This window comes from Camelina sativa, chromosome 14, assembly GCF_030686135.1.
Source record: "Camelina sativa cultivar CO46 ecotype springtype chromosome 14, ASM3068613v1".
Lineage (NCBI taxonomy): Eukaryota > Viridiplantae > Streptophyta > Magnoliopsida > Brassicales > Brassicaceae > Camelina > Camelina sativa.
The window spans coordinates 31,293,660-31,313,610 of NC_141893.1; the positions used below are offsets into that span (position 1 = coordinate 31,293,660).

Sequence of the window (19,951 nt, forward strand, 5' to 3'; positions counted from 1 at the left end):
AATCACCAGCAGTTCTGCATCTCCGGCAGACGCTGGCCTCTCCGGCGTCGGCTGGTTTTCTTCCTTCTTCCCTGTTTATATTGTTGCTTAGGTTTATATTCTAGAACGCTTACCGATGATAATGAAATTGATTTTGTCATCACACCAAAGGGGTATCTCACTGTTTCCTGGTGGATCTCTGATGGTTTCTTTCAGGTGTTAACTTTTTGTCTATTGGTTCTTGTCCTCACGATATATGTTTCGTCACCGGTGGATTCGAATCAACCGTTGTGTTTCCATGTCCGGTGATTTTGCCGAGTGTTTTCCGGTCTGGTTGGTCGTGCGTTTGTTCATACTAACACATGATGTTAGTTATGCGATTGTTCCCGGGCGTCAGTATGTTCTTCTGTGGGTGTACTGAAGACTAACACAAATCCCTTCGGATTTGATACGTAATCATCGACCGGCACGTAAACCACCATGGAAGCAATATGTTGAATAAGCGTTGGAGGCCAATAGAAGGAGAATCAGAAGATGGTTTATACCATATCAACAAAGATGGGTTTCAAGTGCAACCAAGATCAATGACATCTCTTTCTACATGAGAGTTTCGACCAAGTGGAAGGTTTTGTGATGTAACAGATGGATCGCTGCCTATGATTTTTGAATGCATTATCGGTATTTCATCAGTAAAAAAAAGATGAATCCCAAGCAAGAAAGTCAGACCAAATTGCCGGAAAAGACGAATACGATTAAGTTTTTGACTAGGAATGCGGAGCGTAATTTCCTTTATCGTTTCTTCGTTACACAATTCATTGGATGTATCTGTAAGCTCATTGACAATATTGTATACTCTGATTCATATCAATAAAGTTTTTAAGATGTTAAAAAAAAGATATTCCTTATTATGCGTGCTTTTAGCTAAAACATCTTATATTTTGAAACAGAGGCAGTATAATTTATGAAGAGATTCATTTATTTTCATAATTTTGAAAATTTTCTATTAAAAAATAAGATATTTCTGATATAATTCACATTTATAGAATTTTTTTTAATTTATAATCGTAGCTATCGTAATGTCAATAGTTTAATAGATTATCCAAGTGAAAATAATAAATGTTCAGAAATTCAAAGTTCAGAACAAATTGGTGCTACTATCTTTCATGGTGAATGATGAAGTCGAAAAAAATATTATGGTACTTTTAGAACCAGTTACACGTAAGGAAACAATTCTCGCGTCTAGGACTCTCTACAATTTTTAGATGCGATTTAAAAAGAAAACACCAGAATTTTTTGATGCAATGTGAAAGCTTAGATATGAGCTCCAATTAAAATCAAACAACAATAGAGTCATATTTCATTAAAACATTTTTGATATATATATATATATACATATATTTAGTTTATATCATTATTATATGATATTGATGAGACTAGATTTTTACATAAGACTAGATTATAACCCGCGGTATATCGGAGGGCAAGTTTTTGTTAAATATTTTTTTTGTTAATGTACTCTTTTAATATTAATTTTATTAATGTATTATTTTGTTAATTTTATTGATTTAGTATATAATCCGCGGTATGTCGCACAATAATTTTTGATTCGACATATTTTATATTGGTGCTGTTAAAATAGTAAAATGCGTATTTAACTCGTACTGAAATATCATATTAATGATATTTTATATTTTATTATTATCAATTCAATCCAGTCATGTTATATAAACTGTCATATAATATGACCCGTTTGTGTTATTTTGAAAATTTAATATGTTTAAATATTCATAGTTTTAAATTTTTTGTTATGAATTTTTTTTTTTTTGGTAGGAAACAGGGAGACAAAGCCTTCCTTTAATTATTAAAATAAAACCTCAAACACAAACACGACAACCTCAAACACAAACACGACGAGCAATAGCTGTGCCGTGTACATCATCCGACAATAATGATACAAGACAATTAGGAACAACATCAAAACCATGAAAACCTAACTCCAGCGAGAAGGCATAGTTTGCCAAACCATCGGCAAGACGGTTTGCCTCCCTATACGTGTGACAAATGAGGACACACCAGTCCCTAGATATGAAGCCATGTCATAAACGTACCAGGAAAGAGAGAGGATGAGTCTCACTCACCCCTGTCTTGAGAAAATCAGCCACCACTTTCGAGTCAACCTCCAACTCCAGCCGGGTCACTCGCTTCTCCCAAGCAATGGAAAGTCCATAGTAAGCTCCCCACAGTTCAGCCAAAGGAGCCGAACATATCCCTATCCGAAGAGAAAAACCACACCTCCACGTTCCCGAGCTGTCCCGCAACACACCTTCTGCCGTTGCCATACCAGGATTGCCACGAGATGCTCCATCCGTATTCATCTTCATCCAACCATCTGAAGGAGCAGTCCAAGCAATCATTCGGTCTACATGCACCGAAGGGGATCAGATGTTCCTCATAGTTCTGTTTGCACCACCAACTTCCTTAGCAAGATCCTTTATAAATTTAACTATATCCCGACACGTCCCAGTACTTCCAAAGACATTACCACAGCGCCACTTTCCAGCCCCACCAAATGGCCATACCAAACACCGTTGACCATAAACATCCCTCAACCTGATACACAACATTCATGTTTTCATATAACCACTCAAGAAGAGTAGACTGAAAAAATCGAGTACGCTTCGCAGCAGGTACCAATCCTTGCCAAAGACCCGCCATAGCACCGCAATCCCTCAAAACATGAAGTATCGTCTCAATTCCACTCCTGCAGACCTGACAGTTCGGTGAATCTCCCAAATGCCGACGGAATCTTTCAGCATTCGTCATGATCACCTGATGACCAACTAACCATAGGAAGGTCCGAACACGTTCCGGGACCGCTAACGTCCACACACAGGACCAGAATCTCTACATATTTGGTAAAGGCATGGTCGCCTGAGTAAGAACGGAGTACGCATAAGCCACTGTAAAGCGCCCATCCGGGTTCCCTCCCCATGAAAGACGATCTCTGGCACCAATTACATTGTCTAAAACCATCACATACGGTGCAATCAAATCCCATGCCCAACCAACACCATCTCGCCACACGTCTTTGACAACCTGATTTTCCCTCTCTGGAGGCACTCGAGACACCACCAAATTCATCAAAGGCTCGAAACCACCTGTCTTTCCAAAATAGAATATCCCTCCCATTACCAAGTACCCAACTGTGACCCTGTAGAATCACCTCCCGTACCCCTAGACCTACACTTCGCCATGTCGAGGACCATGTTGACTTTGGTTTCAACCAATCAACATTGTGGATCTCTCCCACTTTGTATTTACTCCTCAGGGCCCGCGACCATAAACTCTCCTTCTCATGAAAAAGGTGCCAACCAATCTTTGCCAACAAAGCTGTATTCATACTCTTGGCAAACAAACCTTGTCCCAAGCAAGAAGCTGTTGCTTACGCTTTGCACCCGTGGTTCCCCATAAGAAAGACCTCTGCACTCTATCTAACGCTTCCAGAATAGCTGCTGGCAAAGCAATCACACTCATTGTATGAACCAGAATAGATGTAATTACCGCTATAGTTAGGGTGAGACGCCCTGCAAAACTCAAGCATTTACTCTTCCAGCCTGCAAGTTTGGCAGAAACTCTTACCCAAGTATTTTCCCAAATCAGTTGTTGACTTTATCCCACTCTCATCACTAATGAGCTTGCCCAGTTCCCGTGAGACATTATGAGAGAAGAAGATCTAAACTCACCTTCTGTCCAGAAGCAATACATAAATTCTCCAACACTCGTCGTATTACTCTAACTTGTGACATTGACGCCCCTGCAATCAAGATCAAGTTGTCCGCAAAGCAGACATGGGACAGACGAGGACCCCCACGAGATAGCGTAATCGGCTTCCACTTCTTATCATCAATGGCTAACTCAATTTGATGGCAAAGTCTCTCAAGACAGAGTACAAAGTGGTACGGGGACAAAGGATCACCTTGCCTGAGCCCCCTCGATGGCTTAAAAGGCATTTTTTCTCCCCATTCCATAACACATTCAGAGATGGCCCTGTCACACATGTCATGATCCATCTAACCCATGCGCCTGACAACCTCGACGCTTGAGTTAGATATGTTTAGATATCAGTTATAAATTATAAAATTCTTATTTTTTTATAATTTACTATATATGTATGTTGAACACATATTTTTATATTAATTGAGTAATATATGTTTGTTTTAAAAATTGAAATCACAATATATGCAGAAAAAGATACATATTTATTAACTTTATGTATTATATGATGATTCACTATATTTAAAATTTTATAATTAAAAAAAAAAGATGATAGGAGAATAAAATATTTTTATCAGAAATAAATCTTTTAAATATCTATATTAATTGTAGAACATTACATATATGGATATTTAAAATATTTTAATTTTGTTTGGTTAGAAGGATAATAGAGAGAATTAACTAAATTTGGTTGGATATGAATATAAGCATTTAATGGCATTCAATGCTAAAAGTTTCCAAAAAAAAAATTTTGAGCAAAACTTGCTGCAAAAATACTATTATAGATTTCCAAAAAAATATTATCATATTATTTTATCGAATTATATCATTTTTTACACTGACCCAACTCATTATTTTATCGAATTATATCATTATTTTATCGAATTATATCATATTAATTTATAGCGAATTTTAATTTAAAAAAGTTTTACTGTATGCAACTAGTAAATAGTAACTTGTTAGATACACCTTTTATTTCAAAATCGATGATGATATATAAATATTAACTAACTTTTTATTTTTAAAACTAATAAAAATTATATTTCTGAACATCTGTTGAAAACATAAAATGTTTAAACGGATAATAATATTTATTAACTAGAACGTTTTAGTTACATTGACATATAAAATAATTATATTAAGAATCCAACTATAAATTTTAGGTTTTTTTTTTATGGATACTTGTATTTAGAAACCAACAATCCAAAAAAAAATCGAATAATCTAAAAAGTTGGATTGAACATCCTTAATCACAAGACTATAAAAGTTATCTATCTTTAACACCATAGAAATTTTACAATATTTTTTAATTAAATATTATATCAATTTGTTAATAAACATCATTTCATTGTAGAACAGACACATACTTAGTTATTTATTATAACCGTTGTAATACAAAACATATTATTTTTTATTTTATTTTTTTTTGTGAGGAAGATGCTATTAACCTTACATAGTTTACATGTGGAGAAGAGGTTGTCATGACATAATAATATATGTTTCTATCAGATCTGAGATATGATGTAAATAAAAGCGTAGAACCAATTAATAATTTAAATACATCAACGATCGCAGATCGGTTTATACGGTTCAATAATTTGTAATTGGGTTAAATTTTGGTAAAATCCGGTTAAATGAGTTCATTAGTTAGTAAATCAAATAGTAAACCAATAGCAAACCGTGTACACCGAGATTCATGGGGCATAGATGATATATGATATTCCGAAGGGAAAATAGCAATAAAAATATGGATTTAGGTAGAAATAGGTGGAGTACTTAAGTTTGTAGGAGATATAGATCGATGTTAAAAATCGAGGTGAATCTGATACAATGTGATAGTTCTAAGGGGGAAATAAGACGTCGTTTTTATGTTAATCCCATAAAACATAAAGATTGCAACAGTAGAATTGATTAAAAGGTAAAAAATGGAAGTAAAATAAAGAAAAGCATTGTACCATGAGTTTAATATCAATTGAATGTATTAACAGTCATACAATAATTCAAAAAGTTGAATTAAGCACCATCCTAGAACATTGAACTTACAAATATGACTAATCCACTTACGTGGTACTACTCATTTCACTAATCATCTAATTATCAACAAATTCTGTTCCAATTTGATGATGAATGAGCATTAATAACAAGTCCAATTAGTTCACTAAACATCCTAATCATAACCTTTCGTTGGCTAGGTTAGGTATGTAAAGCTTATAAAGGTTTGGTTCAAACATTTCATCGAACACTTTTCAAATGAGAAATGCTTAAATTATAGATTTTGAGTAATTAAGTCAAAACTAGTATATATTAAGATCAACCTAAATAAATGATCTAATAATAAGCAACCTAAATCATCATCTAACCATTAAATCATCCTAATCTAGCATTACCTATGATCCAACAAAAATACTAACTACTAAACATGGTGAAAGAGAAAAGAAATATGCATAAAGATAAAGATAAAGGATAGTGATGAAGAATCATTCACTAAAATGGCATGAATTGTTGAAGATTAATCCAAAATAACAAAGAGGGAGTTTGGAGCTAAATACAACTCTAGAGAAGTAGAATTCGGTTACAAAATGTATAAAAATTACTTACATGCAAAATAAGATTTCTACAGATGCATCAGTTGATCATGAGGTCGACTAAAAACTCTTCGGTTGTAGATGCAGATTCTAGAACAACAGACTGTTTTGATCAAGAAGCTGCATCGCATCACATCACATCACATGTCTGATTTGCTGACATGGAAGCCAGAGCTGACGTGGCATAGGTAGACTATATGTAATGACGAGCCAAGTAAGGTTGATGACTTTGCGAGATTCTAAAATATTCTCTACATCAAATAAAGAAAATGAGAAGGTTGAGGAGCAGGCAATATTCTAATGTGTTGATACTGAGAGATTCGCCTATTAAGGTTACTCGGGTTTAGTATATGAAAGGTCAATTAAAACCTAATGTGCACTAAACCACGATCTAGTGGTGTCATCGTAACACTTCAGGATCGAATCCACAAAGACCAAGTATTGCAATATGAAACTATGAAGGTTGAATCTTGCTAAAGCAAAAAAACAAAGAAGTTTGTGAATTTTGTAACAATTCAAAAACGGAAAGTAAATAAGTTGCTTTAAAATCAGAAAGAAAATATTGGGCGTAAGGAATCTATGGGGAATATAATCTTGACTAGGATGATCGGATGGGGATGCGTTAAGCACCACTCTAGAACTCAAATCACGCTTGTAAAGCTAACCTATTTCTGCAGTGTTAACTATCTATGCAATATAATTGATAACTCTCCAATTTACATATTTTAGACATCCTTTTTCATCTATGTTTTGCATTATATATACCCTAACCTTAGCACTTTTAGGTCCTTAACCTTAGGAATTTACATTTAGGCCATTTAGGGTGCTGCATTGTTGCATTTGTGCATTTTGGATGAAAACATATGCTTTGGAGCCCAAAAAGGGGGAAAATGAGGTAAAATCCGAACATGTACCCGAAGGAGTGATCGCGCGAGAAGAACAGTCCGAACATCAACCCGATCAAAGAGGATCTGAGCGCAGGAAGAACAACCCAAAGCCCTACCCAAGGATCTACCCGACTCGAACCTCGTACACAACCTCGAGCAGACCTTCGGGAAGTACTGATCAGCTAGGTCAAAGGGGTTTCCATATATAAACCCCTTGTCTATTTCTTGCCCTAGGAGGCCGCAGACACTCACGAACCAGAGAGCGAGAGCTTCTGAGAGAGAGAGAGAGAGAGAGAGAGAGAGAGAGAGTGATTTGCACACTTTATTGCTTTGTTAGGATTCGATTTTTATTTCTTTTGCTACTCTTTTCAGTTTTGATTCTGTACTCTATCACTTTTACCTTATTTTCTATTCAATGCAACTTTCATTCGTTTATGTTTTTACGCTTTTCACCATGAGATCTGAGCAGTAAATCAAGGTTTCGAAGGGTGGGATAGGCGAGTATGTGTTCTTGATCGATTAAGATGTCTTAGCTTGAATATTTATTTCAGAAAAATTCCTTTCTAGATTGGTATTCTTAATGCTATTTTCAGACTGAGAGTTGAGATTAGATCTAGGGTGTTTTGCCATTGAGAGATGTTGTTAAAATGGTTGAATCACCCAATGCTAGAGATTTACTCACTTAGCCTAAGAGATTAGATGTGTAAGGAGTTTATTGACAATAATGAATCGGATTTCAATGTCTGCTTAGTCATGTTTCTCCAACGAGAGTTGAGTAGGGGAGTGACTAAGGTTGATTGTTTCTATCACGAGAGTGTTTTAGAAAGGTTTAGAGATTCATTGTCTAAGGAATATTTCCTTGAGGCATGTAAGATATCCCAAATTGATCAGGAGCACTTATGAGTCGATCAACCCATCTTTAGGAGCTTTCGCATCTTGATTGTTTAGCTTTTTACATATAACTCGACCCATTACCCGAGCTGGTACTCCATCACCAGCCTCTTGTATACCTTCGAGTTGTTCATCTTTATATTCTTGATTTCTTCTGTCATTCGATTACCCACTCGATCCGGTACCCGAATGCTTGCATCGAGTGCTTAGGTCGTGTGGTTCTTGTTTTATTTACCTTTTTTGTTTCTTCTAGATTGTTAGATAAAACCCCAATTTTCCTTGGCTTGACTTGACTTGCATTGTTCTGATCTTATCTTATCTGCTAGCATAACAAACATTTGGATTGATAACCCTTTGTACTACAACTGCATAGGGAATTGATACCCTGGGTGAAAATCCTGTTATCAAAAATTCACTAAACCCTAAATCATCGTTTGGATCTAGCAAACCAAGTAAGAAATAAAGTTTTAAGCTTGATTCCGTTCACAAGGTGCCTTAACTTCAACTCCCGTTGGCTAAGGATCACCTTGCTCACCTAAGTTTTTCTCTAGCAACTCAACAACACTTTTGGTGCCACGATGAATTAAACCTAAGATCTTAATCTAAGTGATCAGTCTAGCTTAAGCATTAAGAACAACTATAGATGAAGAACAAAATAGATCAACCCCCAAATCTAGAACACCATCGTTAGAGAATCATAAACCCCTTTGAAACCCGAAACCCAATAAGTAAACTACTCAGATATGGAAGTAAAAGAACAACAAATCAAAGATAAAGAAAACATAATTGAATTGAAAAGAGAAATAAAAAGGGCTCAGAATTCTTCTCCAAGTGTTAGAGAGGATTAGAGATCTTCTCTCAAAGCTTACAAGAGCAAGTACTCAAAATCTGCGTAGAATAAGAGTTGTCTTTCTAGAGGTCGAGCCTCGTGCTTAAATACTAAAATAAAACCCTAAAAGTCGGTTTAAAAAGAAAAAGGAAAAGTTGCTTCCGGTATGGGACTTGTCGATCCCAGATGAGGATCAGTCGGTCCTATATACTTTTTCTGTGTTTGCTCCATCTGCTTGCTAGTCTGATCAGTCTTCACCAAATTTGCTTTCGATGCTTGTTTTCATCCCCAAAACACTCAGTTTCCTTTTAAAGTAGCGAAGAACCTGTACAGACTCACAAAAGACTTAAAAAGCTCAAAACAAACCTAAAAACTATGGTTAAAACCTATAAAATACGGACATATCAATTCCCGAGACTTAAATCTTTTCTTGTCCTCAAGCAAGAACAACTAAAAACTCAGGAACAGAGAAAATGTTTGAAAGTGGAAACTCACATATTCTTGGGAACCTCTTCTTTGCACTCTTCATCACATCAAATTAAGAACTACTTTTGTACTCTACCCATGATTAGGATCAACACTCCCTACTCTGAACTCCACAACCTTAAAGAACCTTCAGCATCCCCATTGTTGTCTCTCTAAATCAGATTAGTGAAAATGTGTGGTCTCGCCGAGGGAATATCGATCACTGAACTTTTTGACTCCTTCAACCTTTTAATGCCCAAGACTTCCTTCATATGCTCCTTTTCCTCTTTATTTTCTCACTTCCAAATGATTGATTTCTCCCTAATTTTCTAGGGTACCATTGTATTTTTTTTATCGATCCTTTGCTCTTTTCTTTGGATAGGTTTCCATGAATTCCGAAGAATGCATGGGTTCACGCACAACTCTCGGCTCACTTCTTTATTACCTATATCTTCTTCTTCTTCTTTTCTTTCTTTTTCTCTCTTTTTTTTTATTGAGTATTGAAGGGAAGAGAGAGGGGAAATATACTTTTTGAGGAGATGCATGTCTTGTATTGCTTAAGGGATGAGTCTTGTTTGATGTATACCAAGTCTCAAGGCAAGAGGTTAAATCCGGTTAGGTCCTTTCAAAGCTAGAGACAACGTCAGATCAACTTAATGCTCTCTTCGGTGATGGTCTTTTGGGGCGTGTTGATTCTCCTCATGTTCATTCCAAGCTTCATTCTAAAATCAAAAGTACTAAAGTAATCATAAGAGTGTTAGATCAAAGCAAAAGATCCCTAGAAAAGCTCATAGTTTCCCAATATTTTTGACTCAATAGAATGACTCAAATAAAAGAAAAACCAAGAGAAAACAGCCAAAGAAAACGACATTAGTAACTTGGAGACATCCCTCCCCAGGACTTACTTCACACTGTCTCGGTTGAGATATATTTATGTGGCGTCTTAGAGTCTCGTGCAAGAACTTGACACAATGTTAAGCCTTCCTTTTGACCTCGAATCTGCTTAGGCTTATGTCTAGCATTTTCGAGCCACCGTTCACCACCACCATATCTTGAAGCTTCCGCTGCCGTTCACTACCACCATATCTTGAAGCTTCCGCTGCCGTTCACCACCACCATATCTTGATCGATTTGGAAGAAGAAGAGGGTAACAATGTCTTTAGTTCTCTTTAATTAACCACGTGGGGTTATATTTTAACCTTGGTTAACATTTTCGTCATTAGAGTTAACAGTCGTTATATCGTACGTATGGATCTAGCGTTATTAATAAAATGAAGGTTTTTAAAGACAACGGAAATTAAATCAAGTATTTTTTGGGAAATTTAATAACTAGAAGAATTAAACGGCAAAAAAAAAATTAGATGGCATATTTTTCAGGTTTTTTTCCCAATTTTCCAGAGTGGCTTCCCGCCCACCATATCTCGATCGATTTGGAGGAAGAAGAAGAGGGCAACAGTGTCTTTAGTTCTCTTTAATTAACCATGTGGGATTATAATTTAACCTTGGTTAACATTTTCGTCATTAGAGTTAACAGTCGTTATATCGTAAGTATGGATCTAGCATTATTAATAAAATGAAGGTTTTTAAAGACAACGGAAATTAAATCAAGTATTTTTTTGGGAAATTTATTAACTAGAGGAATTAAACGGCCAAAAAAAATTAGATGGCATATTTTTCGGGTTTTTTTCCCAATTTTCCAGAGTGGCTTCCCCCCGTCCCGCCCCTTCCTTGTAAAAACCTCCTTAGACACCACCACTCTCTGTTGTCCCTCCACCACTAATACCACAAACTTCTGCTTTGTGAACATATGTTTTTTAGCAGCTCCAACCCATGATTTTTGTCCACTGGATCAGACATTGGACCTGATATTGAATCTGCAGGGATGAAATCCTCCGCATATGTTGAAATCTCCACACTTTGTGAAACCACCTCCATCGCTACATCTCTTTCCCCCACCAAACTTCCCGAGACCCTAAACTCCCCTTTTTGAGAACTCTCTGAACAGACCATAGGACTAGCAGCAAGTGGAGAATTTTCCGACACCAGTAGTCCTCTGGCCGGAGGCGGAGAACCTGCCAGCACCATCAGACGTGTTGACGAAGCTGAAACCCTAGTCGCCAAAATTTTCGCCTCCACGTCAGCAAACCGTATGTAATGTTGTTTTAACATTTTTATCTTTATTGACTATTATTAATTTATTTTTTAGACCTATAATTATAATAATATTATGATGTAGTTAATTATTTACATTTTTAAAAATTAAGTTCAAAAATGTCCTTGCCAATTAATAAAGAGGGGGATATAGTACATGAGACGGGATTAGTAAAGAGCATGATCAAACATGTTCGTGATCGGTAGGAATTGGACACCGATTTGATGAAGCATGTAAGTACGAAACTTGAGATTGTATTGAGTCCATAGGCTTGAAATAGGATCGTTTGTTTGTCTTGAACTTAAACATTAGTAAAACTTCTGATTCATTTCCATCTACTTTATCATAACTACCCTCGACTGATATCAAGTTTTCACTTGGATTTTCCAGCTCGAACTGCAAAACGAAAAAACCCCCAAAATTATGTTAATCAAGACCACTACAATAAGAAGTTTATTAAAGAAAAAAATAAAAAGAATTTTTAACGTTTCAAGTCAAAGTTAATTAACTTGAAAAAATGGATTGATTCATTTTCCCTATTGCTTAAAATGTGAAACTCCTGAATATATCATGGTTTTTACGGTTTTTAACCATGATATAAGTATGCTTTTTGAGTCTTTTCTTTTGTTTTCTAGGTTATGTTAGAGTTTTAACAGGTTTTGTAGGATTTTGGCACAGATGTAGCGAAGTGAAGCAATTTGGACCATTTTGGAGCATTAATCCGGGTGATGGTGTCGACCGACACCTCTGCAGCATCGATCGACACCCCTGTTTATCCGACGAGAGAACAAGAATTGGAAGTTTTACAATTTTGCCCGAAGTTTTCTACAATTGCAACATAAGCCCATGGACGTGTTTTAGGATGTATAAATTTTATTTTTGGGTTTTAGAAACCCTTAAGTTATTTTGTTAAGCAGCTTTTTGAGAGAGAGATATTGAGGCTTTTGGGAGAGACGAATCTGAATTCTTTTGTAGAGAGAAGATTTCTAAACTCCCTCTCTTCACCTTTGATATCTATTGCATGTTATTCAGAATTATGATTTGTTCTTCATTAAACATGTCTGAGTAATTTGCTTGTTAGGTTTAGGGTTTTTCATGCGGTTTTTATGATTTATTAGATCTGAAATTTTTAGGGTTCATATTTTTTTATGATCTTCATCTTTAGTTGTTCTTCACAATAATTCTTGATTGATCACTTAGAATTATTATCTTAGGGAAATAAATTGATATGAGAATATAATTGTAATTCCTGATTAAACCATTGATGAGCAAAATTACTTTTTACAAAGAGATTTGATTTAGTAATTTTGTGACCAAATCTAAACTTGAATTTAATGCTGATAATAAAGAGATTTTGGATTTTCTGGTTTTAAATTTAGATAATATTTACAGTGAGAACTGATTTATTTTACCAAGAGTTTAGAGTTCTAGATCTGATTTTAATTGCTTGAACCTTAATTAATTTACTGATTTAATATTTCATAATTGACTGAGAAATTCCATAGGCCTAACCTTTTTGATTTTCTGAATTCACAACTTTTTATTTAATATATTGTATTGTTTTTACTAATTCAAATCATTTAGTTTAGCGTAATAATAAAACTCCATAATCCATTGTGTTTGATCTAGAGTCTCTGAGGATTCGACCCCTAAATACTACAGTGATCTCTTGTTTGAGAGAGTAGGTCCCAGGGATTAATTTGAGCTTATCAAATTTTGGCGTCGTTGCCAGGGACTCTTTGATCTACCATTAGATTTGAGTTTTTAAGTTCGTCTAAATTTTTCTTTTTATTTTCTACTTACACGTTTTTGTTTTTCTGCTCTTTGGTGTTTCAGGTGCATGCCTCCTAGACCTCACCCAAGGAGCAACAAGACTGGTCCTACACTGAAGCTTTCAAACCAAGAGTTGGAAAAACTTGAGCGTGAGAACAGAAATGCAGCCAAATCCTTGAAGATGGTTAACACAATCATTTTGATTCGTGATGAGGATGGTTCTTTGAGGGATCAAGAGGGCCACTTGCGCAATGAGCAGGGCCAAAAGCTTGATGCAGAAGGCAATGTGATTGTTGAAGCTGTTGTTGTCAACGAGCAAGCTGTTGTCGTTGACGGGCAAGCCGATAGTGTCGATCGACACCCACCTCCAACAGACGTACATGGAGCTGCCAACCACGCTAACAACCTAGTTCAAAGACAGGATCAAAACCGGGATCTGATCAGGACTAATGCAGACTTCAATAACGCTAACAACCTTTCCCGCGGAATGAATTTGAGTTGAAGTCTGCCTACTTCCAGTTAGTTGGACAAAGACCCTTCTCTAACCTGCCAAATGAGAAAGCTCTGGATTATATTGAGCACTTTGAAGATCTAGTGACCAGCATCAAAGCCAATGGTGTGACTGAAGACTACATCTACTGCAAGCTCTTCCCATATTCACTTGCAGGAGAAGCATCTCAATGGCTAAAACAGTTGTCAGCTGGATCTTTGACATCTTGGCAACAAATCAAAGTGGCTTTCCTCAATTACTTTTATGACGATGCAATGTCAGATTAGCTGAGAGTCAAGCTGTCCTCCTTCAAACAAAGACCTGATGAAGCTTTCGAGGCAGCTTGGGTGAGATTCAACGCATATCAGAGAGACTGTCCACACCATGGCTTTTCAAGAGTGCAACTGCTGAGTATCTTTTTCAGAGGAGTTGACTCGGAATATCAGTTAGCTTTGGATGCTGCAAGCCATGGAAACTTCAAGACAAGATATCCAAATGAAGCTGAGAACTTGATTGAGAACCTAGCCTCTAGTAACAGTACTAAGAGAGTTGATGCTGAAAGAAAGAGACTACATGGAGGATTTGATGCAAATCAGCTTGCTTCAGTCAGTGCAAAGCTAGATTCCATTCACAATCTCTTGGTTGGCAAGAAATCAGTTCACTTTGTTGCTGAAGTTGAAACTTTTGAACCAGAACCTGAGCAAGGGCATGAAGAAGAGGATGTCTATGGAAATCAAAGTCAGCGGTTTGGTAATCAGCAAGGTAATAGGCCTTACAGTGGAAACAGCCAGCGGAGTAACTTTCAGGGCAATTGTTCTGGTTTCACACCCAAGCCTGACTACCAAAAGCAGCAACAAAGCAGTGGATACACAAGGACTTATGGCAATAACTCATATCAGTCCCCTCCTCCAAAAACAGCTGAAAGTAGTAAGATGGAAGCTATGCTTGAGCAGCTTTTGCAAGGTCAGGAGCAGATGACAGTGACTTTCAATGGGAAGCTTGACAATGTCTACACTGAACTTAATGGGAAATTTGAAGCTTTGAACATTCATGTCAAGAAGCTGGAAAGTCAGGTTGCACAAACAGCTTGATCCATAAAAAGGCAAGAGGGATTTCTCCCTGGGCGAACTGAATCAAATCCCAAGCACTCATGCAATGCAGTGACTTTGAGAAGTGGCAAACAACTCCATCTTATACCCCTGAAGAATCAAACTGATAATTTACAGGAGTTAATCGATATAGAAGACGATGAGGATGTTTCTGCTGAGCCAATATCGACCGACACACATGAGCATCGGTCGACACCCTTACCATTCGAAGCTTCGGAAAAAATCCCAGAAGACGGTATCGATCGACACCACCTGGGTTGAGATCGACACCAACCACGAATAGAAACTCCGAATGCCACTTCTTCCACTCCAGTTGCTGAAAGAGTTTACAAACCCAAGGTTCCTTTCCCCAAGAATCCAAGGAAGACTAAATAAGAGCTAGATGATGCTAAATGCAAGGCCATGATGGATAAACTTATTGTTGAGCTACCTTTGATTGATGCTGTTAGGACTTCTCCAATGCTTAGGAGATATTTCAAGAGGATGGTGACTAAGGGTTTGAATGCTGAGCAGGGAGTTATGATGATATCAGCTAAAGTCAGTGCTATAATTCAGAACAAAATCCCAGAAAATCTTCCAGATCCAGGTAGTTTTGTTCTTGATTGTACTATATTCACTGACAGATTTGCTAAATCTTTATGTGATCTTGGTTCTAGTGTCAACTTAATGCCAAGATCAGTTGCACTCAGCTTAGGAATGACAGACTTCACGCCTACCAAGATCACTCTCATCCTTGCTGACCGAGCAGTCCGTAATCCTGATGATGGTCTTGAAGATGTTCCAATTAAGATTTGAAATTACTTGATACCCACTGATTTTGTGGTATTAAAGTATGAGGAGGAACCCAAGGACCCTCGTATTCTGGGAAGATCATTCTTAGCCTTTGTTGGAGCTATAATTGATGTCAAGAAGGGTCAGATTGGTCTTAATGCGCTTCGACATGGATAAGTTGGTTAAGAGGCCAACCATTGATGGACAGACATTCTATGTGGACACATTGTCTAACCTTGCTGAATAGATATTCCAGGAGCTGCATCCTGAGGATCCACAAGAGAGAGCATTGATTGCTTCTGCTGAAGAAGTTGAGCATCTAGATGACATTGCTGTTGGGTATGTCAAGCTGCTTGATTCTAATGAACAAGTGAAGAAGCTGGTTGCACAAGAGATATTGGTTAGTACTTCTTCACAAGCTGAAAAATTTTCTGATTGGAGTTTTGAGAAAGCTCCAAAGCTTGATCTCAAGCCACTTCCTGCTGGTTTAAGGTATGCATTCTTGGGTGAAAATTCTTCTTATCCTGTTATAGTTAATGCTTCCTTAAACAACGCAGAGCTCACTTTACTGCTAAGCAAGCTGCGCAAGTTTCGCAAAGCTCTTGGCTATTCTCTTGATGATATTGCGGGAATTTTCCAGACTTGTGTATGCATAGGATTCATCTTGAGGAAGGAGCTAAAACATCTATTGAGCATCAGAGGAGGCTGAATCCAAATTTGCAGGATGTTGTCAAGAAACAGATCATGAAGCTGCTGAATGATGGGATCATTTATCCGATTTCTGACAGTACATGTTGTTCCTAAGAAGGGCGGAGTCACAGTAGTGAAGAATGATAAGGATGAGCTGATCCCTACAAGGACAATTACTGGTCATCGGATGTGCATAGACTACAGGAAGCTGAATGCTGCAACCCGAAAAGATCACTTTCCGCTGCCTTCCATTGACCAAATGCTTGAGAGGTTAGCCAATCATCCATACTACTGCTTTTTAGATGGCTATTCCAGGGTCTTTCAAATTCCGATTCATCTTGATGATCAAGAGAAGACCACTTTCACTTGCCCATATGGTACCTTTGCTTACTGAAGAATGCCTTTCGGTCTTTGTAATGCTTCTGCGATATTTCAGAGGTGCATGATGTCTATCTTTACTGATATGATTGAGGACTTTATGGAGGTATTCATGGATGATTTTTCAGTTTATGGGTCTTCATTCAAGAACTGTTTAGACAATTTATGCAAGGTGTGAAGAAAAGCATTTAGTGCTCAATTGGGAGAAATGCCATTTTATGGTTAGAGATGGTATAGTGCTTGGTCACAGGGTTTCAGAAGCTGGTATTGAAGTTGATCGCGCTAAGATAGAGGTGTTGACAGGTCTTCAAATGCCAGAGAATGTGAAGGCAGTGAGGAGTTTTCTTAGGCATGCAGGGTTCTATAGGAGATTCATCAAGGATTTCAGCAAGATAGCTAGATCACTTTCTGCTTTGTTGTGCAAAGATGTCAAGTATGAATTCACTAATGAGTGCAGGATAGCCCTTAAAAGGATTAAGCAAGAGCTTGTGAGTGCTCCTATTGTTCAGCCACCAGATTAGGATCTACCATTTGAGGTTATGTGTGATGCTAGTGACTATGCAGTGGGAGCAGTGCTGAGACAGAGAAGAGACAAGAAGCTTCATGCAATTTACTATGCAAGCAGAACACTTGATGATGCACAAAGAAATTATGCAACAATAGAGAAGGAGTTGTTGGCAGTTGTGTTTGCTTTTGATAAGTTCCGGTCTTATCTAGTTGGTTCCAAAGTCATTGTTCATACTGATCATGCTGCTTTAAAGTATTTGATGTAGAAGAAGGATGCAAAGCCTAGACTTTTGAGATGGATTCTTCTTCTTCAAGAGTTTGACATTGAAGTGAGGGATAAGAAGGGAATTGAGAATGGTGTTGCTGATCACTTGTCCAGGATTAGAAAATTGATGATGATGTCCCAATACAAGACTGTTTGCCAGAAGAACACGTTTATTTTGTGGATATAGGGTTCCAGACTGATGAACACAAGTGTCTTCTCTCGGATGCAGATGGTGTCGATCGACACCACACTGGCATCGGTCGACACCCATGTTTTCCCGAGACAGATTGGCGGTATGATGGAGATTTAGCTGTTGTGGCTAGCTCCGATCAACCCTGGTACGTTTATATTGCCAATTATCTTGCTGCAGAGATAGAACCAGAGAAGTTCACTGGCTATAACAAGAAGAGGTTCATGAGAGAGCTTAGAAGATACTATTGGGATGAACCTTATTTGTATAAACATTGTAGTGATGGAGTTTACAAAGATGTTTAACAGAGACTGAGATACCTGACGTTTTGTTTCATTGTCATGGATCTGAGTATGCAGGACATTTTGCTACATTCAAAACAGTGTCCAAGGTTCTCCAAGCAGACTTTTGGTAGTCAACGATGTTCAAAGACGCTCATGAGTTTGTCTCACGATGCGATGTTTGTCAACGGAAAGGTCAAATCAGTAAACGGAATGAGATGCCACAAACTTCATTCTTGAAGTTGAAGTGTTTGATTGCTGGGGTATTGACTTTATGGGACCGTTTCCATCTTCTTATAAAAACAACTACATCCTGGTTGTTGTTGATTATGTCTCAAAGTGGGTTGAAGCGATTGCCTGTCCGAAGAATGATTTTGCAGTGGTTCTTAAGCTGTTTAAGACCATCATCTTCCCTAGGTTTGGAGTGCCTCGAATTGTTATAAGTGATGGAGGTAAACACTTTATTAATAAAGTGTTTGACAAGCTGTTGAAAAAGTATGGAGTTCAACATAGAGTGGCTACTCCATATCACCCTCAGACTAGTGGGCAAGTGGAGGTTTCCAACAAGCAGATCAAGGAGATTCTTGAGAAAACAGTTGGTGTTACAAGGAAGGATTGGGCTATGAAGCTTGATGATGCACTTTGGGCATATAGAACTGCTTATAAACACCACGTGGCACCACACCTTTTCATCTGCTTTATGGGAAAGCATGTCATCTTCCAGTGGAGTTAGAGCACAAGGCAGCCTGGGTAGTTAAGTTGATGAATTTTGATGTCAAGACAGCCTCAGAGATAAGGTTAGTGTAGTTGAATGAGTTGGATGAGTTGTGATTTCATGCATTTGAGAATTTCAAGCTGTACAAGGAGAGAACCAAGGCTTATCATGATAAGAAGATCATCTCCAGGCATTTTGAGCCCAATGACCAGGTACTCCTTTACAATTCTCGTTTGAAGCTGTTCCCAGGTAAACTTTGTTCTCGTTGGTCTGGTCCTTTTACTGTCCAAGAAGTTAGACCATATGGAGCCATTGTGTTGCTAAATTCCAAGGGAGAGAAGTTCACTGTTAATGGTCAAAGGGTGAAACCTTATTGGGTGAAAGCCGAGATACCAGACTGACACATTGTGCGTTTGGACGAAGCACGCTTCACCTAATCTGTTGCCAAGTCAAGCTAATGACTTGAAACGAGCGCTGAGTGGGAGGCAACCCAGTGGTAGGAACTATTTATTTTTCAATTTTCTTTTAGGATTACTAACATATTGATTTTTGGTTTTGAGTTTTATTTGTTTCAGAAAAACTAAAAAAAAATGAAAAAGTTTTGGATATCACTGATCAAGAAGAAGCATCGACCGACCACCTGGGTGTCGGTCGTCACCGTTATTGGATCGCAGATGGACAGAAGGATTAATGGGTTTGATAATTGGATTTGAGAAACTGGGCCTGAAATTGCAATTGGGCCGGGTCTGAATGAAGCAGAATCGACCGATACCACTTAATGGGTGTCGGTCGACACCGTTAAAACCGAGGAACACCCGATTAAAGCTTCGAGTCTTCTTCTTCTTCCCCCATTCGTTCCAAACAAGACATTAGAACCCTAGAATCCTCATAACTTCTCCGATACTGCTCCGTTTTGAGTGATTCCAAGCTCAAATCCCCACGATTTTGTCTCCTCTACCCGAATCCAGTGTCAATTTCGAGTTTTGGAGTGATGGTACTGAAGAAGAAGCAACGAACCAACGACGGTGAAATCCGTCAGAGCATGGTTTGTCGGTAATGTTTTGTCAGATATCCGTCGGAGATATATTTCCGACGATATTACCGACCGAACAATATCGGAAAATATCCGTCGAACCGACGGAAAAACCGACGATTTAACGATGGAATTTCGAGAAAGTCCGTCATTTCCGACAAATTACCGACGGAATGTTTTCGAAAAA

General features: G+C 37.7%; 1 non-coding gene and 1 pseudogene across 1 annotated transcript; one reads left to right on the forward strand and one right to left on the reverse strand.

The window, feature by feature from the left end:
- The first annotated feature begins 235 nt into the window (after positions 1-235).
- LOC104744083 (uncharacterized) lies at positions 236-850 on the forward strand (annotated as a pseudogene).
- A 13,259-nt stretch (positions 851-14,109) lies between these two features.
- On the reverse strand, positions 14,110-14,216 carry LOC147928862 (small nucleolar RNA R71). Its single transcript, XR_015581174.1, has one exon. It is a non-coding gene; the product is annotated as a small nucleolar RNA R71 (small nucleolar RNA).
- Between the last annotated feature and the right edge of the window lie 5,735 nt (positions 14,217-19,951).